Source organism: Choloepus didactylus, chromosome 9 (genome assembly GCF_015220235.1).
Source record: "Choloepus didactylus isolate mChoDid1 chromosome 9, mChoDid1.pri, whole genome shotgun sequence".
NCBI lineage: Eukaryota > Metazoa > Chordata > Mammalia > Pilosa > Megalonychidae > Choloepus > Choloepus didactylus.
The window spans coordinates 6,009,814-6,033,424 of NC_051315.1; the positions used below are offsets into that span (position 1 = coordinate 6,009,814).

Consider the following 23,611-nt stretch of genomic DNA (forward strand, 5'->3'; position numbering starts at 1 on the left):
ACATTTGCCTTTAGGTGTCGGTCTTATTTCACTCAATATAGTGCCCTCAGGGTTTCTTCATCAACCCATTTCTTTTAAGATGGTTTTGTTCAAACACTATATATTCTGTCCTAAGTAAACAATCATTGGTTCCCCATATAGTCACATATTTATGTACTGAGCACCATCGCCACTCTCTATATAAGGACATTTGTCAAAGAAGGCAGAGAGGCAAAAGAAAAAGGAAAGAGAAAGAGAGAAAAACAAACAAACAAAAAAACTTGATAGCTGGAAAGCAACAAAAGGAAAGATAGCATTAACCTAAAGTAGAATGGAGTCAGACCAACATCACCAATGCCAGGAGTCCCATACCCTTCCCCTATTCCCCACCCCCCCATATGCATTTAGCTTTGGTATATTGGCTTTGTTACATTAAAGGAAGCACAATACAATGTTTCTGTTAATTATAGCCTCTAGTTTGCATTGATTGTATTTTCCCCCCAATCCCACCCTATTTTTAACACCTTGCAATGTTGACATTCATTTGTTCTACCTCATGTAAAAACATATTTGTACCTTTTATTACAATCATTGAGCACCCTAGGTTTCCCTGAGTTATACAGTCCCAGTCTCTATCCTTCATCTTTTGTTCTGGGGTCCCACATGGTCCCAGCCTTCCTCTTTCAACCCTACTCACAGTCATCTTTGTTCAGTGTACTTGCATTGCTGGGCTACTATCTCCCAAAATTGTTGTCCAAACCTCTCACTCCTGTCTTTTCCTTTCTGTTTGCAGTGCTTCCTTTAGTATTTCCTGTAGAGCAGGTATCTTGTTTACAAACTCTGTCATTGTCTGTTTGTCAGAGAATATTTTAAGCTCTCCCTCATATTTGAAGGATAGTTTTGCCAGATACAGGATTCTTGGTTGGTGGTTCTTCTCTTTCAGTATCTTAAATGCATCACCCCACTTCCTTCTTGCCTCCATGGTTTCTATTGAGAAATCCACACATAGCCTTATCAAGCTTCCTTTGTATGTAATAGATTGCTTCTCTCTTGCTGCTTTCAGGATTCTCTCTTTATCTTTGATGTTTGATAATCTGATTATTAAATGTCTTGGCATAGGCCTATTCAGACCTATTCTTTTTGGAGTACGCTCCGCTTCTTGGATCTGTAATTTTATGTCTTTCATAAGAGATGGGAAATTTTCATTGATTATTTCCTCTATTATTGCTTCTGCCCCTTTTCCCTTCTCTTCTCCTTCTGGGACACCAATGACCCATAAATTCTTGCTTTTCATTTTGTCTTTAAGTTCCCAGAGACGTTGCACGTATTTTTCCATTCTTTTCTTTTTTTTTTTTTTTCTTTTTTTAATCTTCATTTTATTGAGATATATTCATATACCACGCAGTCATACAAAACAAATTGTACTTGCGATTGTTTACAGTACCATTACACAGTTGTACATTCATCACCCAAATCAATCACTGACACCTTCATTAGCATACACACAAGAATAACAAGAATAATAATTAGAGTGAAAAAGAGCAATTGAAGTAAAAAAGAACACTGGGTACTTTGTCTGTTTGTTTCCTTCCCCTATTTTTCTACTCATCCATCCATAAACTAGACAAAGTGGAGTGTGGTCCTTATGGCTTTCCCAATCTCCTTGTCACCCCTCATAAGCTACATTTTTATACAACTGTCTTCGAGATTCATGGGTTCTGGGTTGTAGTTTGATAGTTTCAGGTATCCACCACCAGCTACCCCAATTCTTTAGAACCTAAAAAGGGTTGTCTAAAGTGTGCGTAAGAGCGCCCACCAAAGTGACCTCTGGGCTCCTTTTGGATTCTCTCTGCCACTGAAGCTTATTTCATTTCCTTTCACATCCCCCTTTTGGTCAAGAAGATGTTCTCCGTCCCACGATGCCAGGTCTACATTCCTCCCCGGGAGTCATATTCAACGTTGCCAGGGAGATTCACTCCCCTGGGTGTCTGATCCCACGTAGGGGGGAGGGCAGTGATTTCACCTTTCAAGTTGGCTTAGCTAGAGAGACAGGGCCACATCTGAGCAACAAAGAGGCATTCGGGAGGAGGCTCTTAGGCACAACCATAGGGAGGCCTAGCCTCTCCTTTGCAGCAACCGTCTTCCCAAGGGTAAAACCTCTGGTTGAGGGCTCAACCCATCAAACCACCAGTCCCCTATGTCTGTGGTCATGTTAGCAACCATGGAGGTGGGGTAGGCGAATACCCCTGCATTCTCCACAGGCTCCTCGAGGGGGCACTGCATCTTTTTTTTTTTCCTTGTTTTTTTTTTTTTTTTTTTTTTAACTTTCCCTTCTTTTTTAAATCAACTGTATGAAAAAAAAGTTAAAAAGAAAACAGACATACAATAAAAGAACATTTCAAAGAGACCATAACAAGGGAGTAAGAAAAAGACAACTAACCTAAGATAACTGCTTAACTTCCAACATGTTCCTACTTTACCCCAAGAAAGTTACCTAATATAGCAACATTTCTGTGAACTTGCTCCTACTATATCCATCAGAAATTAACAGACCATAGTCATTCCTGGGCATCCCCAGAACGTTAAATAGCTTATCTGTTCTTCTTGGATTATTGTTCCCGTTCCTTAATTGCTCTCTATTGCTAGTTCCCCTACATTCTACATTATAAGCCATTTGTTTTACATTTTTCAAAGTTCACATTAGTGGTAGCATATAATATTTCTCTTTTTGTGCCTGGCTTATTTCGCTTAGCATTATGTCTTCAAGGTTCATCCATGTTGTCATATGTTTCACGAGATCGTTTCTTCTTACTGCCGTGTAGTATTCCATCATGTGTATATACCACATTTTATTTATCCACTCATCTGTTGAAGTACATTTGGGTTGTTTCCATCTTTTGGCAATTGTGAATAATGCTGCTATGAACACTGGCGTGCAGATATCTGTTCGTGTCACTGCTTTCCGATCTTCCGGGTATATACCAAGAAGTGCAATCGCTGGATCGAATGGTAACTCTATTTCTAGTTTTCTAATGAACTGCCAGACTGACTTCCAGAGTGGCTGAACCATTATACAGTCCCACCAACAATGAATAAGAGTTCCAATTTCTCCACATCCCCTCCAGCATTTGTAGTTTCCTGTTTGTTTAATGGCAGCCATTCTAACTGGTGTTAGATGGTATCTCATTGTGGTCTTAATTTGCATCTCTCTAATAGCTAGTGAAGCTGAACATTTTTTCATGTGTTTCTTGGCCATTTGTATTTCCTCTTCAGAGAACTGTCTTTTCATATCTTTTGCCCATGTTATAATTGGGCTGTCTGTACTACTGTCATTGAGTTGTAGGATTTCTTTATATATGCAAGATATTAGTCTTTTGTCAGATACATGGTTTCCAAAAATTTTTTCCCATTGAGTTGGCTGCCTCTTTACCTTTTTGAGAAATTCCTTTGAGGTGCAGAAACTTCTAAGCTTGAGGAGTTCCCATTTATCTATTTTCTCTTTTGTTGCTTGTGCTTTGGGTGTAAAGTCTAGGAAGTGGCCGCCTAATACAAGGTCTTGAAGACGTTTTCCTACATTATCTTCTAGGAGTTTTATGGTACTTTCTTTTATATTGAGATCTTTGGTCCATTTTGAGTTAATTTTTGTGTAGGGGGTGAGGTAGGGCTCCTCTTTCATTCTTTTGGATATGGATATCCAACTCTCCCAGCCCCATTTGTTGAAAAGACCATTATGACTCAGTTCAGTGACTTTGGGGGCCTTATAAAAGATCAGTCGGCCATAGATCTGAGGGTCTGTCTCCGAATTCTCAATTCGATTCCATTGATCTATATGTCTATCTTTGTGCCAGTACCATGCTGTTTTGGCAACTGTGGCTTTATAATAAGCTTCAAAGTCAGGGAGTGTAAGTCCTCCCACTTCGTTTTTCTTTTTTAGAGTGTCTTTAGCAATTCGAGGCATCTTCCCTTTCCAAATAAATTTGATAACTAGCTTTTCCAAGTCTGCAAAATAGGTTGTTGGAATTTTGATTGGCATTGCATTGAATCTGTAGATGAGTTTGGGTAGAATTGACATCTTAATGACATTTAGTCTTCCTATCCATGAACATGGAATATTTTTCCATCTTTTAAGGTCCCCTTCTATTTCTTTTAGTAGAGTTATGTAGTTTTCTTTGTATAGGTCTTTTACATCTTTGGTTAAGTTTATTCCTAGGTACTTGATTTTTTTAGTTGCTATTGAAAATGGTATCTTTTTCTTGAGTGTCTCTTCAGTTTGTTCATTTCTAGCATATAGAAACATTACTGACTTATGTGCATTAACCTTGTATCCCACTACTTTGCTAAATTTGTTTATTAGCTCTAGTAGCTGTATCGTCGATTTCTCAGGGTTTTCTAGATATAAGATCATATCATCTGCAAACAATGACAGTTTTACTTCTTCCTTTCCAATTTGGATGCCTTTTATTTCTTTGTCTTGCCGGATTGCCCTGGCTAGCACTTCCAGCACAATGTTGAATAACAGTGGTGACAGCGGGCATCCTTGTCTTGTTCCTGATCTTAGAGGGAAGGCTTTCAGTCTCTCACCATTGAGTACTATGCTGGCTGTGGGTTTTTCATATATGCTCTTTATCATGTTGAGGAAGTTTCCTTCAATTCCTACCTTTTGAAGTGTTTTTATCAAAAAGGGATGTTGGATTTTGTCAAATGCTTTTTCAGCATCTATTGAGATGATCAATTGATTTTTCCCTTTCGAGTTTTTAATGTGTTGTAATACATTGATTGTTTTTCTTATGTTGAACCATCCTTGCATGCCTGGAATGAACCCCACTTGGTCATGGTGTATGATTTTTTTAATGTGTCTTTGGATTCGATTTGCAAGTATTTTGTTGAGGATTTTTGCATCTATATTCATTAGGGAGATTGGCCGGTAGTTTTCCTTTTTTGTAGCATCTTTGCCTGGTTTTGGTATTAGATTGATGTTAGCTTCATAAAATGAGTTAGGTAGTGTTCCATTTTTTTCAATGTTTTGAAAGAGTTTGAGTAAGACTGGTGTCAGTTCTTTCTGGAAAGTTTGGTAGAATTCCCCTGTGAAGCCATCTGGCCCTGGGCATTTATTTGTGGGAAGATTTTTGATGACTGATTGGATCTCTTTGCTTGTGATGGGTTGGTTGAGGTCTTCTATTTCTTCTCTGGTCAGTCTAGGTTGTTCATATGTTTCCAGGAAATTGTCCATTTCTTCTACATTGTCCAGTTTTTTGCCATACAGTTGTTCATAATATCCTCTTATAATTTTTTTAATTTCTTCAGGATCTGCAGTTATGTCACCTTTTTCATTCATTATTTTGTTTATATGGGTCTTCTCTCGTTTTGATTTTGTCAGTCTAGCTAGGGGCTTGTCAATCTTGTTGATCTTCTCAAAGAACCAACTTTTGGTGATATTTATCCTCTCTATTGTTTTTTTGTTCTCTATGTCATTTATTTCTGCTTTAATCCTTGTTATTTCTTTTCTTGTACTTGGTTTAGGATTGGTTTGCTGTTCATTTTCTAGCTTCTTCAGTTGATCCATTAGTTCTTTGATTTGGGCTCTTTCTTCCTTTTTAATATATGCGTTTAGTGCTATAAATTTCCCCCTTAGCACTGGTTTTGCTGCATCCCATAGGTTTTGGTATGTTGTGTTCTCATTTTCATTTGTCTCTATATATTTAGCAATTCTCTTGCTATTTCTTCTTTAACCCACTGATTGTTTAGGAGTGTGTTGTTTAACCTCCAGGTATTTGTGAATTTTCTAAGTCTCTGATGGTTATTGACTTCTAATTGTATTCCATTGTGGTCAGAGAATGTGCTTTGAATAATTTCAATCTTTTTAAATTTATTGAGGCTTGTTTTATGTCCCAGCATATGATCTATTCTGGAGAAAGTTCCATGAGCACTAGAAAAGTATGTGTATCCTGGTGATTTGGGATGTAATGTCCTGTATATGTCTGTTAAATCTAATTCATTTATCAGATTGTTTAGGTTTTCAATTCCTTATTGGTCTTCTGTCTGGTTGATCTATCTATAGGAGAGAGTGATGTGTTGAAGTCTCCCACAATTATTGTGGAAACATCAATTGCTTCCTTTAGTTTTGCCAGTGTTTCTCTCATGTATTTTGTGGCACCTTGGTTGGGTGCATAGACATTTACGATTGTTATTTCTTCTTGCTGAATTGCCCCTTTTATTAGTACATAGTGGCCTTCTTTGTCTCTCAAAACATCCCTGCATTTGAAGTCTATTTTATCTGAGATCAATATTGCTACACCTGCTTTCTTTTGGCTGTAGCTTGCATGAAATATTTTTTTCCATCCTTTCACTTTCAGTTTCTTTGTGTCCCTGTGTCTAAGATGAGTCTCTTGTATGCAACATATTGATGGTTCATTTTTTTGGATCCATTCTGCGAATCTATATCTTTTAATTGGGGAGTTTAATCCATTTACATTCAACGTTATAACCGTGAAGGCATTTCTTGAATCAGCCATCTTATCCTTTGGTTTATGTTTGTCATATTTTTCCCCTCTGTCTATTAATATCCTTTATTGTACCCATACCGAATCTCTTTAGTACTGAACCTTTCTCCGAGTGTCTCTGTCCTTTCTTTGTTTCTCTGTCTGTAGGGCTCCCTTGAGTATCTCCAGTAGGGCAGGTCTCTTGTTAGCAAATTCTCTCAGCATTTGTTTGTCTGTGAAAAATTTAAGCTCTCCCTCGAATTTGAAGGAGAGCTTTGCTGGATAAAGTATTCTTGGCTGGAAGTTTTTCTCACTCAGAATTTTAAATATATCGTGCCACTGCCTTCTTGCCTCCATGGTGGCTGCTGAGTAGTCACTACTTAGTCTTATGCTGTTTCCTTTGTATGTGGTGAATTGCTTTTCTCTTGCTGCTTTCAGAACTTGCTCCTTCTCTTCTGTGTTTGATAGTGTGATCAGTATATGTCTCGGAGTGGGTTTATTTGGATTTATTCTATTTGGAGTTTGCTGAGCATTTATGATTTGTGTATTTATGTTGTTTAGAAGATTTGGGAAGTTTTCCCCAACAATTTCTTTGAATACTCTTCCTAGACCTTTACCCTTTTCTTCCCCTTCTGGGACACCAATGAGTCTTATATTTGGACGTTTCAAATTATCTATCATATCCCTGAGGTCCATTTCGAGTTTTTCAATTTTTTTCCCTATTCTTTCTTTTATGCTTTCATTTTCCATTCTGTCATCTTCCAGGTCACTGATTCATTGTTCAACTTCCTCTAGTCTTGTACTATGAGTGTCCAGAATCTTTTTAATTTGGTCAACAGTTTCTTTAATTTCCATAAGATCATCCTTTTTTTTATTTAGTCTTGCAATGTCTTCTTTATGCTCTTCTAGGGTCTTCTTGATTTCCTTTATCTCCTGTACTATGGTCTCATTGTTCATCTTTAGTTCTTTGAGTAGCTGCTCTAGGTGCTGTGTCTCTTCTGGTCTTTTGATTTGGGTGCTTGGGCTTGGGTTATCCATATCATCTGGTTTTTTCATATGCTTTATAATTTTCTGTTGTTTTTGGCCTCGTGGCATTTGCTGAACTTGATAGGGTTCTTTTAGGATTTGTAGACCAATTGAAGTCCTTATCTCTAATTTATCAGATCTACAGCTTCGTGGAGTACACTTTCTCTAACTAACCAGCAGGTGGCGTCCACGAGCCACCTGTTCTCCACAAGCCACTTCTCCCCTGCTTAGCCTTTTTGGTGAGTGGGGGAGTGAGTCTTGTGGGGTACAATTGGTGTACCAAGCTTGCGTGTGTAGTTGGTGTTGCCTGCCCTGTATATGGGGCATGTTTCTGGGCAGTCAGGGAAGGGGGGTGGCTCTAACAATCAAATCTCCCTGGTGATCCTAGAGTTTTAAAGCTGCTGCAATAGTCTAATCCTTCAGTTCAGTCCTGCCACAGTTTGTCTCTGCCACTGACCCACAAGTCCTTGGTATTGGCGTATGGCTCCTGAGACTTGCAAGTGGGCCCCTCTTCCAGACCGTGCACCCCGGGTCCTCTGTTGAGGGATGACTGTGCTATGTCACAGGTGAGTGCCGTCCCCCCAGGGCAGTTCTGGGCTGCTGGTCTGTGTAGGGAGGCTCCCAGTCTGCTGAAATGATGGCTGAATGGGGCTTTGTTAATTCACCCTGCTCTACCTTCCCAACTCTGGGACAATCAGCTGAGGTTGCAGGGAAGGCTAATGTCCACGCCCAGTTTTGTGGTGTGTGCCTGTTATTTGAAGCACTTCCGTCACACTGGGTTGTCTGAGGCAGTTCTGGGCTATGGGGCTGGCGATGGGCAGGAGTGTTTCCTGTCCACCAGGATGATGGCTGTGAGCGGACACCCCCCTTTTCTTGGGAAGTTGTGGTGTTTAGTGAATTTTCTCAGCCACTGGATTATTGCATTTTGTCTCAGAGCTCTCCTAGTTCTGCTCTTGACTTGACCTGCCCAAATAGCAAGTCTTTGAAGCTTTCTGTATTGGGTAATTTTTTAGAAAAAGAAAAAAGGATTAAAACAAAACAAAACAAAACAAACAAACAAACAAACAAAAAAAATGGTCCCTCCTCAGAGATCTAATGGGTTATTGAAATGCTAAGAGACAAAGCAACCAGGGCCATTAAGGAAAGGTCCACAGGGCAGAGAGATCAGCTTTTCTTCGCGATTTGCTTATGCGCCTCAGGGCCCTTCCCCTTTCTATGTTCACCAGAACTCCAAAAATCCTCCGCTTTTATTTTGGAGTTTTTCGTGTTGTTTTTCTTTTTTTTCTATGCCTGTCTCCTCTCTGCTGGGCTGGCTGCTCTCAGATTCTCTGGTGTCTGGTCTCAGTCTATCTATGGTTGGAGTTTGGATCAGCAGAATGAGTTTCCGATAAGGGCTGCCACTGCAGTTCTCCCTTCTCCTTCCCGGAGCTGACAGCCCTTCCTCCCACGGGACTGAGCCTGGCAGGGAGGGGCACGGGTCCCCTGGCCGCAAAAACTTACAGATTTCGCTGATCTCAGCAGTTCCACGTTTTCATGAGTGTTGTATGAAGTATGCCCAAAGTCAGATTGCTCTGTGGTGTCCAGTCCACACAGTTCCTGGCTTTCTACCTACTTTCCTGGAGGAGTAACTAAAACATACAGCTCACCAGTCTGCCATCTTGCCCCACCCCTATGTCCTCTTTTCCATTCTTTTCTTTTGTGTGTAGGCTTTCAGTTGCCTTGTTCTCAAGTTCCTGAGTGTTTTCTTCTGCCTCTTGAGATCTGCTGTTGTATGTTTCCATTGTGTCTTTCATCTCTTGTGTTGTGCCTTTCATTTCCATAGATTCCACCAGTTGGTTTTTTGAACTTTCAATTTCTACCTTATGTACGTCCTGTGTTTTCATTATATGGTTCAGCTCTTTCGCCATATCTTCCCTAAAATTTTTGAATTGACTTATTATTAGTTGTTTCAATTCCTGCATCGCAGTTGAAGTGCAAGTTTGTTCCCCTGACCAGGCCATAACCTCATTTTTCTTGGTGTAGTTTGTAGTTTTCTGTTGTCTAGACATGGTTTCCTTGGTTACCCCAGTCAGGCCTCCCCAGACAAGAATGGGCTAAGTTCCCAGAATGAAGAAATATTCAGTATCTGGTTTCCCTGAGGGTGTGTCTTAGAAAATTGGTGCACCCTGTGATGCCTCTGGTCACTGTGCTTTTCTGCCCAGCAGGTGGTGCCTGTTAGCCTATAATTCTTGACTGGTGTAAGGAGGTGTGGCTCTTTTTCCCCAAGTTCTGAATGAAAGGCAGGTAGTAGAGCTGGGCCCCACCCCTTTTCTCTTAGAGAAGATAGACCCCCCACGCAGAGGTCATTAGCATCTCAGTGGTCTCTCTCTGCCTGTGCTAAACCCTTGTCTGGGTCACAGAACTGGGAACTGAAAATGGCTGAGGCTTTCTCTACTGAGTTGAAAAAGGAACAGAGAGTCCCCTTCAGAGCTAGTCCAAGGCGACCCTCCAGCTCTCCAAGGTCAGTCATCACCCAAAGCCTCTGTCTGCTTTTTGGGGATTTGTACCTTGTAGTGAGCAGTTCACACTCGCTAATTAAAACCCCAGTTGAAGCTCAGCTGAGCTATATTCACTTGATGGGAGAAAGCTTCTCTCTGGCACCACGAGGCTTTGTAGCTCCGGCTGTGGGGGTGGAGGTCTCCCGATTTGGATCTGCAGTTCTTACTTACAGGTTTTATGCTGTGATCTCGGGCATTCCTCCCAATTCAGGTTGATGTGTGATGAGTGGATGGTCATTTTTGTCCCCCTGCAGTTATTCTGGATTATTTACTAGTTGTTTCTGGTTTTTTTCAGTTGTTCCAGGGGGACTACTTAGCTTCCACTCCTCTCTATGCCGCCGTCTTAGATCCCCTAGTTTTCTTTTAAGCATTTTCTAAATGAGACCATACAATAGTTGTCCCTTTGTTTTCAGCTGATTTTGCTCAACATAATGTCCTTAAGATTCATTCACCTTGTTGAATGCCTCACTACTTCATTCCTTTCTGTAATTGCACAATATTCCATCATGTGTATACATCCCAGATTGCCCTTCTGCTCATCAGTCGGTGGACCCTTTGGCCATCTTCATCCATTTGCTATCATGAATAATGCCGCCATAAACATCAGTGTGCAAATGTCTATTCATGTCCCTGCTTTCGGTTCTTTTGAATATATCCCTAATAACAAGATTACATGATCACATGGTGACCCTATATTTAGCCTCCTATGGATCCCCTACATTACCCTCCAGAGAGGCTGTACCATTCTACTTTCCCACCAACATCAAGTAGGTATACCTCTCTCTCCACATTTTCTCCAGCACTTGTATCCTTCTGTCTTATTATTTTTTTTTTGAATCTGTAGTTTTTGTTGAGATATATTAACATACCATATATTCTATCCAAAGTATAGACTCAATGTCTGACAGTATCCTCACTTACTTGTACCATGATCATCACTCTCATTTTTAGACAATTTTCATTGCTCCAAAGAGAAAAATAATAGTAGACACAGCCACACAAAAAAGAAAACCTTGAGCACCCTATATCCCTTATCCCCATCCCTAATATTGGTATGGTACCAGTAAGGTATTACTGTTAAATATAGTACATAGCATGCAATATAGTATATAGTAATTTTCCCCCATATACCACTCTATTATTAGCTCTTTGTACAAGTGTTATATCCTTGAAGTAGTTCATGCAAGAACTTGTGTATATTTTTAGTGCTAATCAGTGAGATACATGACTTTAGACAACCCTCCTTTCAATCATATTCACCTTCAATATGCACTATTACTTATAATTATAATCATATAATTATGATTCAACCTCTTTCCTAGTAATTGGTTTATTGAGATCTTCTGTTTCTTCTTGAATCAATGTAGGTAGTTTGTGGGTTTCTAAGAATTTGTCCATTTCATCTAGGTTATCTAATTTATTGGCATATGGTTGTTCATAGTGTCTTCTTATAGTCCTTTTTATTTCAGTGATGTTAGGAGTAATGTCCCCTTTTCATTTCTGATTTCATTATTTGTATCATTTTTTTTCCTATTCCAGTCTAGCTAAATTTTATAAATTTTATTTATCTTTTCAAAGAAACAACTTTTGGTTTTGTTGATTCTTTCTATTTCTTTTTCTTCCCAAGTCAGACTTTCCAGCTGAAATGGGGCCAGGGATCCATGAAGGGGGCACAGACCAGTTCCAGCTGCCCTGGGGAGGGGATCAGGAAGGGCTCCAAAGCTTCTCTGATGACTCCCCAGCTGAGCTTGCCTGGCCTGCCCAGCAGATGCAGCCCTTCAGCGAGCTGTCCCCTGCAGCCCTAAGGAAGCCTGTATCTTTAAATCTCCACCCTCCCACCCCATTCTTTGTTCAGGGTCTGTTGAAATGATGGCTGCCCTCAGAACCAGGCCCCAGAGACCCTAATCAAAAGCCATGATCAGCAATCAGCAATGCCCACCCCGGTTCTTGGGGTAGGGGATTCTTATATCCCTTTCTCTCAACAGTGAGCTAGCCAGGGGCAGGACCCCACGGTGGCCTGCTGTGAGAGTGGGGGATGGGCACTGGTAGCCCCCACGTGGAGAGAGCAATTTACTGTTCTCCACCATAATTTATCAACCTTTTCCTCCCACTCTTCCCCAGATGTTGTATAGTGTTCTGGCCTCCAGAGTCCCAAAATGCTTGTTTCAGGCAGTTCCTGCCTGTTTAATGATTGTTTGGGTGAAGCACTGAGTCCTGGAGCTCCCTGGAAGTCCAGTCCTTGTTTTTAATGATACTGATTTAATGAGTTGTGCTATGTTTGGATACATTAGATTCATTGACTTTGAATCTAATGTTGCCATATAGTCTTGGGAGTAATTTAGCTCATATCAGTTCAGAATTGGAAAGGCCATCGCAGCTCTTCTGTATACTCCACCTGCAAAAAACATAATTTTAGGTTTAACATTCATTCCAAATGTTATGATAACTGACCCTTTACCATATAACCTGTATGATAGAATTAATTTATAAGTGTATAAGCAAAAAAATTTCCCACATTTTGTTTTGAAAAAGCACTGAATTTGAAGATACAGGTAAATTTTTTACTTTTTGATTCGATTTTTTAAACTTTTACTGCAGTTATGAGTATACAATTCAAAATTTCCCATTTTAACTACATTCAAGTGTACAACTCAGTCGTATCAATTATGTTCACAATATTGTGTTACCATCACCAATATGTTACTTTTTATCTTGCTTGATAAAGCCTTTCTCACTTCACTACAGTATTTTCCAACTGCACACAGTGAGCAGCCCTATATGGGTCTTTTCTGACTCCAATTCTCATCGCCTCTCGGAAGGATCTTCATGGCATGAAGAATGAGGGCTTTATGCTGAAACGGGACTAGCATTTTTATGCTTAGGGTTATCTTGTGAATTTTCCCCAGGCAATTACTTTGGGGATGCTATCCAACGTGTCCGTAATTTTGAGAGAGTTCATGTACAGAATTTTAGCTTTTCTTTGGGTAGAGACAAGTGTGCCAAATATCAAATGATTATGAATTCTATTCTATCATCCCCAAATATTTATATTTCTTGTAACATTATTATTCTCTGATACCAAAGATCCCTTTTTGTTCCATTTGTCCCTTGGGCTTAGCACTGTTACCTGGCCAAGCTTTGTACTCTGCAAAATTTCCTTCTTAGGACACTTGTCAAATTTAAGGAGGCACAACCCATGTTTTCCTCTGAAATATGAATATAAATAAACATTAATTAAAACATATTATATTAATATAATATTAATAAATATAAATATATTTATATTAGAAACATAAACAATATATTAAATTTTATAAGGCTGGTGAATATTATTATTAAATAATAAAATATAAATAAATGTCAATGATGAGGTGGATTCTTGGAGGAACGTCTCCATAGAGAAAAAATAAATGGAGTAGGTGGTCATAGGGTCATGAAACTGGTGACAGAATAGAGATCTGAAATCAATCCTCTCTCTCCAGCACTTCCTCAGTTCCACTTAGGACTACCCGCTGTCTGCCCACTGCATTTTACCATTAACTGACATACTAGAAGAAGTCCTTGTCAACAAGCTCTACACCATGCTGGGAAGAGATCGTGTCCAAACTGTGTTAGCCAGGAATATGTTTGGTTTTAGTTAGGACTGTCTTTCATAGTAGCTGGACTTTGGATTTCTGGAGACAGTGCTTGGTAGGTGTCTCCAGGGGAACCCCCTTTGTAAGAAATCAGGCTTCCTGGGCAACGTTTATGTGGCCGCCAGGAGTGGAAACCTCTAGGGCTTTTGGATATAAAGCTGGCTGTAGAAGCTTGATTACAATTAGAGCTGTTTAAATGTAGGCACTAGCACTGTTTCAAACATAAAATTGTGCTTCTCTTTTAGTTATATATAGATAGATAAGGTGTTGGTGGAAACAGGTGCAGGGCATTGATTATAATATGCTACCACTTCTGTGATGAAAGGGGACCATGCACATACAGATATTTGCTTGTAGATACATAGACAACCTTGAGTGTGATGCGCAAGAAGGTGATGCAATTAGCTGCCTCTAGGGAGGGGCCCTGAGTGTCTGGGGGACTGCATGGGAAGGAGACTCTGCACCATAAACCCTTTTGAAACATGGGCATTCACTTCTTAGCCAAAATGATAAACATCCAAAATGTAAAGTGGAAGGACCAGGGGTTCTTCCATTTGTGCCTGGGAACCCTGAATTTCTGGCATTTCCATCAGATTAAGACGAGGCTGGACCATAAAAGGAGGACTGGATGGCTGGCTTCTGGGGTCCACCCTGCTGAGGCACCTGCCGAGAAAGCTGTTCTCCCCAGTGAACAGCAAGGACTGGGCCCTTTGGGTATCCTGGAGCTCACCTGAGCAACTTTGAGTGTCTTAATATTTTGCAGGAGAAAAGTCTTATTCCTAAAAGATGCATCCTGGAGAATATTAGATGAAGCAGCTTGATGCCCGAACTTTACTTTCCAGTGGTCTAGAAAAACACAGTGGGTGTATGCAAACCACAAATGCACACAGCCCCACACACTTGTGGGGGACAGCTGGGAGCCTAGAGAAAGCAGAAGTGATGAGATGTTAAAAATTGTTGAATCTTTCACTGCTCATTACACGACTCTCCCAACTTTTATGTCTGAAGCACTTCACAATGAAACACTGGGAAAAGAAAAAGATGCTGACGTGCCTCTGATAGCTTAAGTGGAAAAAACAAAACTAAACACCGTGCAGAGCATTGTTTATTCCTAGACAGAAGCCTAGGTGAGGTTGGAGGCAGGCGTTTCCTCCAGACTGGTGGTTTTCTAGACAAACCCATTGCGCTTGTTTGCAAAGTCCAAGGTCTGAATCAAGGACGTACCCAAGTACTGACGAGGAGGCCAGGTGGAGCCTTAGCTGCGTGAAGCATCCGTCTGCATCTTGACCGCTGCACAGTTAAATGCTGGCTGCGGCCGGAATCTGGTGGGAAGACCCGAACCCGGGTTCCCAGGCTCCCAGGCTCCCAATGCCCGGCTGGCTGGAGGCGCTCGTCCGCCCCTTCCTCGCTCGTGGAGCTCCCTCTAGAGGTCAGAGTGCGCATTGACACCCTCTAGGACCGTGACAGCCTGGGAGCGCCGCGTGCCTGGGAAAAGCACAGCGCCCAGACCCTAGTGACTGGGCGCGCCCCGTGAGGCCGGGGACAACGCAACGTCGGCGACGGAGCCCTGGGCATCTTGTGCCCTGAGGGCCTGGAGGGTGCTACGGATTCACGTCTCGAACTGGGGGCTTAAATAAGAAATGACGTGGTCAGGAAAGCCACAGAAGTAGGCAGGAGCTCTTCAGGAGCTGGGAATGAGTCTGGCGCGCCTGGAGCCAAAGGGGCTTCCATTACGTACTGCTGTTTTTCTCAGGACCACCAGCTGTTTGCAGGGCCTTGTGGCCCTGGGTAACTGGTAGACCTCCTGACTGGTTCTCAGGAGACCCGCATTGGGTCAGTTTCCTGGGAGGGCAGGGCAAGTCTGCGACGGCCTTTGGGAAGATGTCAAGTCAAAGCTGGGACCAAATAGGTCCTCATTTTTAAAGAGACTGGTCTGGGGGAGGATGCTGGTTGAGCCAAGGGGGTGGGAACTTGGTATTTTCTGCATGATTTTTCTGTAAGCCTACAACTGCTTTAATTTAAAAAAATTTTTAATTTAAATTTTAATTAAAATTTAAATTAAATTTTTTTTTGATTTTAAAAACCGAATTTAATTAAAAATATGCACATCTATAGAATTGGAAAAGAGCAATGTTGGAAAATATGTTCGACTGAAAAGTGTAGTAAAGGAATGAGAAATGATGGAGTAGTAAATATCACCAGAAAACCTAGATACCTATGCTAATTGGAATCATGACTTTGATACACGGTGAAACTTTGGTATCCAAAGAAATTTTGCCAAATCTCATGGATGCACTGACAATTGCAATGAAAACTGTTAATTTTATTAAAGTAAAGCAAGCTTGCTGTATAGCTAGATTTAGACATGTTCTGTTCAGAGACAGGGGCTGTACCCTGCCCAAGAGAGTTGGCTATCGCTAGGAAAAGTGTAAAGCATGGGGCATGAATGCAAAAGTGAGAGCCACATTTTTCTGGCTGAAAAGCAACCTCATTTGGCAAATATTTTAATGATGCTATTTGGGCAACAAAATTGGCATACGTAACTGGATTTTCTTTCTTTCTTTCTTTTTTTTTTTTTTTTTTGGCATTCTTAATAAACTAAACTTGAAACCACAGGGGAATCAAGATTTCAACACATTCAGAATATTTTAGGCTCAAAAGACGTTAATGTTACAGAAACCAACTCCTCCCCCCAACTTAAAAAAAAATGTGATCGGCTTAGCTACAATATGAAGAGAAGATTGCAATGAAGAGTGTTTAATAAGAGGAAATTAGAGATATTATTACATCTCCCATTCCCTCTCAATCTTTTGCTCATTACTTTCCACCAGAGAAATTGGAAATATTTAGACAAACAATCCACTTGCAAATAATTTAATTAAATTTGCAGCCTGAAGAACAAGCTGAGGTTTTATTTACACTGACGAATGATTGTAACACTTAAGATGAAATAACTTCAGTGGCCATATAGAAAGAATATATGCCTCCCCATACACATCATTTTCCCTATGTAATAGTTTGCATTTGTGTAAACCTTGTTACAATTCATGAAACTAAGGTTCATGCTTGTATTGTATAGTTCTGTCTTTTTTTAAAAAAAAAAACTTTTATTCTGGTCACATTTATACAACTTAAAATTTCCAATTTTATCCACTTTCAAATACACAATTCAGTGGGGTGAATTGCATTCACAATATTGTGCCACCATTACCACCCTCTATTACCAAAACTTCCCCTTACTCCAAACAAAAACTCATATATGATGAAGTATTAATTCCTATTCCCTCCACCACCCAGCCCCTGGTAAACGGTATTTTAGTTTCTGATTCTGAATTTGCATATTCTAAATATTTCATATCAGTGAGATAATTCAATATAAGTTCTTTTGTGTCTGGCTTATTTCACTCAACATGCTTTCTCAAAGGTTCATCCATGATGTAGCATGTTTTAGAATGTCTTTCCTTTTTATGGTCAAATAATATCCCATTGTATGTATACACCACATTGTTTATCCATTCATTGGTTGATGGACACTTGGGTTACCTTCATCTTTTGGCAATTGTGAATAATGCCACTATGTACATCGGTGTGCAAATATTTGTTGAATTTTACCCTACTTTCAATTTTTTTTGGGGGGGGAGCAGTTTATATACCTAGAAGTGGAATTGACAAGTCATATGGAAAGTCTATACTTAACTCTCTGAGGAACCCCCAACTGTCTTCCACAGCAGCTGTACCATTTTACACTCCCACCAACAATGTATGAGGGTTCCTATTTCTCCGCATTCTCCCAAAGCTTGTTATTTTTACATTATTTTAATAGTAGCCATTCTAATGAGTGTGAAGTGGTATCTCATTTCGGTTTTGATTTACATTATCCTAATAGCTAATTATGTTGAGCATCTTTTCATGTGCTTATTGGCCATTTGTATATCTTCTTTGGAGAGAAGTCTATTCAAGTTTTTCGCCCATTTTTAATTGGCTTGTTTAATTAGGTTGATTGACTTTTTGCTGTTGAGTTGTAGGAGTTCTTTCTATTTTCTTTCTATTTTCTGGCTATTAAACCCTTATCAGATATAATGTTTTCAAATATTTTCACCCATTCTGTAGGTTGATCATGGTGTATAATTCTTTTAATGTGTTAGTGAATTAAATTTGCTAGTATTTTGTTGAGGATTTTTGCATCTATTTTCACGAAGAATATTGGTCTGTAATTTCTTTTCTCATGATATCTTTATCTGACTTTGATATTACAGTGATTCTGGCCCCTTAGAATGAGTTAGGAAGTACTCACTCTTTGATTTTTGGGAAGAATTTGAACAAGATTGGTAAAATTCACCAATGAAGACATCTGGTTTTGAGCTTCTCTTTGTTGGGAGATTTTATTTTTATTTTTGATTCAATCTCTTTACTTGTTATTGGTCTGCTGAGATCTTCTGTTGCTTCTTGAGTAAGTTTAGGTACCTTGTATGTTTCTAGGAATGGGTCCATTTCATCCAGGTTATCTAATTTTTTTGCATACAATTGTTAATAGTATCCTCTTGTAATCCTTTTTATTTATGTGGGGTCAATTGTAATATCACCTCTTTCATTTCTGATTATAGTTATTCCCTCTCTCTCTGACAGTCTAGATAAATGTTTTTCAATTTTATTGATCTTTTTGAAGAACCAACTTTTGCTTCATTGATTCTCTCTTTTTTTTAATTCTCTATTTCATTTATCTTCTCTCTAATTCTTGTTGTTTCCTTCCTTCCGCTCACTTTAGTTTTAGTTTGCCCTTCTTTTTCTAGTTCCTCCATGTGACAGCTTAGGTTTCGATTTGAGATCTTTCTTCTTTTGTAATGTAAGCATTTAGAGCTGTAAATTTCCCTCTAGCACTGCCTTTGCTGCATCCCATAAGCTTGGTACATTGTGTTTTAATTTTCATTTACTTCAAGATATTTCCTCATTTCCCTTGTGATTTCTTCTTTGACCATTTGGTTGTTTAAAATTGTATTAAGTTCCACATATTTGTAAGTTTTCCCCTTCTCCCTCTCTTATTGATTTCTGTGTTCATTCACTGTGGTCAGAGAAGATACATTGTATAATTACAGCCTTTTTTAATTTATTGAGACTTATGTTCTATCCTGGAGAATGACCCATGTGCACTAGAAAAAGATATGTATTCTGTTGCTGTTGGGTGAAGTTTTCTATATAGGTATTTTAGGTCTAGTTGGTTTAGCATATCATTCAAGTCTTCTATTTCCTTATTGATCTTCTTTCTAGATGTTCTATCCATTATTGTGTACTGTGTATTGTGGTCTCCTACTCTTAATGTAGAACCGTCTATTTTTCCCTTCAAATATGTCATTATTTGCTTCATATATTTTGGGGCTCTGCTGCTAAGTACATATACATTTATAATTCTTATGTCTTCTTGTCAAAGTAACCCCTTAATTGCTATATATTGTCCTTTTTGTTCCTTATAACAGGTTTTTACTTCAAGTCTATTTCATCTGATATTAGTATAGCTACCCCCAGCTCTCTTTTGGTTATTATTTGCATGGAATATTGTTTTCAACCTTTCACTTTCAACCTACTTATGTCTTTGAATCTAAGGTGAATCGCTGGTAAACAGCATATAGTTGGGTCATGCTTTTTTATCTATTCTGCCAATCTCTGCTTTTGATTGAAGAGTTTAACTCATTTATGTTTAAAGTAACTACTGATAATGCAGGACTTTCTTCTGCCATTTTGCTATTTGATTTTTGTAAGTCTTAAACCATTTTTGTCCCTCAATTCTTCCATTACTCCCTACTTTCAAATTTATTTTATTTTTGATAGTGCACCATTTTGAGTCCCTTCTCATTTCCTACTGTGTATATTTTTTCAGATACTTACTTTGGGGTTAACATGGAGCTTAAATTTAACACCCTAAATCTGTAACAATCATGTTTGATTTGATTCCAACTTAAATGTAATGGCATAGAAAACCATGTTCCCATACCCATCTGTTACCCCATCTTTTTGTTGTACTTGCTATAAATTATACCTTTATACATTGTACAGATTTATACATAGATTTATCATTACTTTTTATGCATTTGTATTTTAGAAACTTTAAGAAGTAAAAAGTGAAGCTACATACCAAAAATACAATACAATGTTATTGGTGTTTATAATTGCCCATATCATTACCTTTTCTGGAGATCTTTATTTCTTTATGATGCTTCAATCTTCTTCTAGTGTCCTTTCCTTTCAGTTTGAAGAACTCTCTTTAGCATTGGGTCTAGTGGTGACAGACTCTCAGCTATTTTTTATATGGGAATGTTACTTAATCTCTCCTTCATTTTTTTGTTGTTGTTGTTTGTTTAAAATTAAATTCAGTTTTATTGGGATAAACCCACATACCATACAATCATCCACAGTGTACAATCAACTGTTCACAGTACCATCATCTCCTTCATTTTTGAAAGAAAGTCTCGCTGGATATAAAATTCTTGACTGGCAATTATTATTTTTTTTTACAGCACTTTAAATATTTCATCCCACTGTCTTCTTGCCTCCAAGGTTTCTGAGGAGAATTCAGTACTTAATCTTATCGAGAACCCCTTGTACATGATGCTTTGTTTTTCACTTACAGGTGTCAGAATTCTCTCTTTGTCTTTGGCATCCAGTAGTTTGATTTTAAGGTGCCTGTACATGGCTCTCTTCAAGTGTATCCTGTTTGGGGGTCCTTGGGATTACTGGATATGTATATTCATGTCTTTCATTAAATTTTGGAAATTTCAAGCCGTTATTTCTTTGAATATTCTTTATGCCATTTTCTCTCTTCCTTCTCCTTTTGGGACTCCCATAATGCATATATTGGTACACTTGATGGTATCCAAAAGGTTTTAGACTTTTCACTTTTTTTCATTATTTTTTCTGTTGCTCAGCCTAAATCATTTTGATTGTCTTATCTTTGAAGACAGTGATTCTTCTGCCAGCTTTAATCTGTTGTTGAAACCCTCTAGGGAAATTTTCACTTCCATTATAGTGACCTTCAACTCCAGTATTTCTGTTTGGTTCCTTTTTTAAAATTTCTGTGTCTTTATTGAGATTCTCATATTGTTCATTCATCATTTTCCTGATCTCTTTTCATTCTTTCTCCATGCTTTCCTTTAGCTCTTTGAGCATATTGAAGATTGTTTGTGTCTTTTTAATGCAATTCTATTGATATATTCACACACCATGCAATCATCCAATGTGTACATTCACAGTATCATCATATAGTTGTACATTCATCACCACAATCAATTTTTTGAACATTTTCATTACTCCAAGAAATGAAACTAAAAATAAGAATAAAAATTAAAATAAAAAGAACACCCAAAATATCTCATACTCCTCCCCCACCCCTGTATTATTCATTTACATTTGTCCCCCTTTGTTCTACTCATCTGTCCACACACTGGCAAAAGGGAGTGTGAGCCACAAGGTTTTTACAATCACACAGTCACACTATATAAGCTATATAGTTATATGATCATTTTCAAGAATAAAGGATACTGGATTGTAGTTCAGCAGTTACAGGTATTTCCTTATAGCTATTCTAATACACTAAAAACTAAAAAGAGATATCTATATAATGCATAAGAATGACCTCCAGAATGACCTCTTGACTCCATTTGAGATCTCTCAGCCACTGAAACTTTATTTCGTTTCATTTCACTTCCTTCTTTTGGTCAGGAAGATTTTCTCAATCCCACGATGCTGGCTCCAGGCTCATCCCCGGGAGTCATGTCCCATATTGCCAGGGAGATTTACACCCCTGTGAGTCATGTCCCACATAGTGGGGAGGACAGTAAATTTATCTGCTGAGTGGGCTTAGAGAGATACAGGCCATATCTGAGCAACAAAAGAGGTTCTCTGGGGGTGACTCTCAGGCACAATTATAAGTAGGCTTAACCTCTCCTTTGCACTAACAAGCTTCATAAGGGCAAGACCGAAGATCAACAACTTGGCCTACTACAATGGTAGTCCCCAAAGCTTGTGACAATATCAGGAATTCCCCAGGTGGAAAGTTTGATGTTTCCACATTTTTCCCCAGGCCCTCAAGGGGGCTTTGCAAATACTTTTTATTCTCTGCCCAGATTACTCTGGGATGTATCGAGGCTTCATGCTAACCTGTACAAACCAACCAATCTCATCCCCTATTTAAGGTTCCATGTAATTATGGTGTTTGAATAAACTGACCATTCAAGTTAACTTATGTAGTGTGCTACAGAAAATATAGATTTTTGCACCAAATAAACATCTCTTCCTTTGGTCTCACACAGAAGTTGAGGTTTTAAAACACAGTCAATATCATCCTTTTTCCTTTAGTCTGGTTTATCTTAGTTCTAATAAAGTCTATTTTGTTCATATCTCTAATTGAAGTCTGATCTCTTTTTCAGCTTTTTTAACATTTGCTATATGGGGTAATGCTGACATTCATAGCTGCTGAACTCTGGCTCTGAGTCTCAGGTATCACACGGATACCTGAAGTTCCAGGGCCCAACCTGGTTATACACAAACAGCTCAGCATCTCAGAATTTAGAGATAACCATTACAGCTCATGAATAGACGTGACCGCTGTAAGAGCTAACAATCTAGGAACCTTTACCATAAGCCTTCCTCTGATAACCTATGCTCTCATATTCAATCCTCAAAAAGAGTTTGCACATTATAGTCCATATTAGTGAGGGGTTATAATGTTTGTCTTTTTGATTCTGGCTTATTTCACAACACACTGTCCTCAAGGTCCTACACCTAGTTGCATACCTCACAACTTCATTTTTTCTTGCCGTTGCTCAGTATTCCACTGTATGTAAACATCACAGTTCACCATTCCATTTATCAATCACTGTACCCTTAGGTCATCTCCATCCATTGTGAGTCATGAATTCTGCTACCATAATCAACAGTGTGCAACATCCACTCATATCCTTGCTCTCAGTTCTTCCAATATATACCCAATAATGGGGTTGCAGGACCATATGGCAACCGCATAGTTAGCTTCCTGTGGATCCACCACCCTGCCCTCCAGCTGGGCAGTGCCATTCGACTTCCCCACCAAGAGGGAATAGGTACATCTCTCTCTCCACATTTTCTCCAGCACTTGTATCCCTCTGTTTATTTTTTAAACAGTTTTATTCACACACCATGCAATCCACCCTAAGTAAACAATCAGTGATTACCAGTATAATCACATAATTACGCATTTGCCACCACAATCTATATGAGGACATTTCCATTTCTTCCCCAAAGAAAGAGGAAAAGGAGAAAAAAGAGAACAAAAATACAAAATATAGAAGAAAAATAAAAATAAAATACAATGAAAAGGTTAGATAACATTACCACCACCAACAATCCCATATCACTCCCTTATATCCCCCTCTTATAGGCATTTACCTTTGGCATATTGCCTTTGTTACAATTAATGGAAGCATCTTTCAGTATTACCATTAACTATAGACATGAGTTTGCATTGACTGTATTTTTTCCCCTATACCTTCCAATTTTCAACATCTTGTAATGTTGACATTCATTTGCTCTCCCTCGTTTAAAAACATTCTTATATTTGTATATTTAATCCCCATCATTGACCACTAAAGGCATCACTAAGTTATACAGTCCCAGTCTTTATCCTCTATCTTTCTTTCTAGTATCATACATGCCCCTAGTCTTCCTCTTTCAACCATACTCACACTCATCTTTGTTCAGAATACTTAAAATATTGTGTTACCATCACACAGTATTGTGCTATCCATTTCTGGATCTATACAATCAATCCTGTTGAACCTTCTGTACTCCCTCAGCATCAAATGCCTGATCTCTACCCTCTTTCTATCTCCTGATAACCTGTGTTCTCAACTCTCAAATTTTGCTCATCAATGTTAGTCCATATTAGTGAGACCATACAGTACCCTTACAGACAGTCTTCATTTCTGCA

The 23,611-nt window shown here is 39.0% G+C and overlaps 1 pseudogene; it reads right to left on the minus strand.

Moving 5' to 3' along the window:
* Window positions 1-15,099, minus strand: part of LOC119544562 — a 29,158-nt pseudogene extending 14,059 nt beyond the window's left edge.
* Window positions 15,100-23,611: the final 8,512 nt, after the last annotated feature.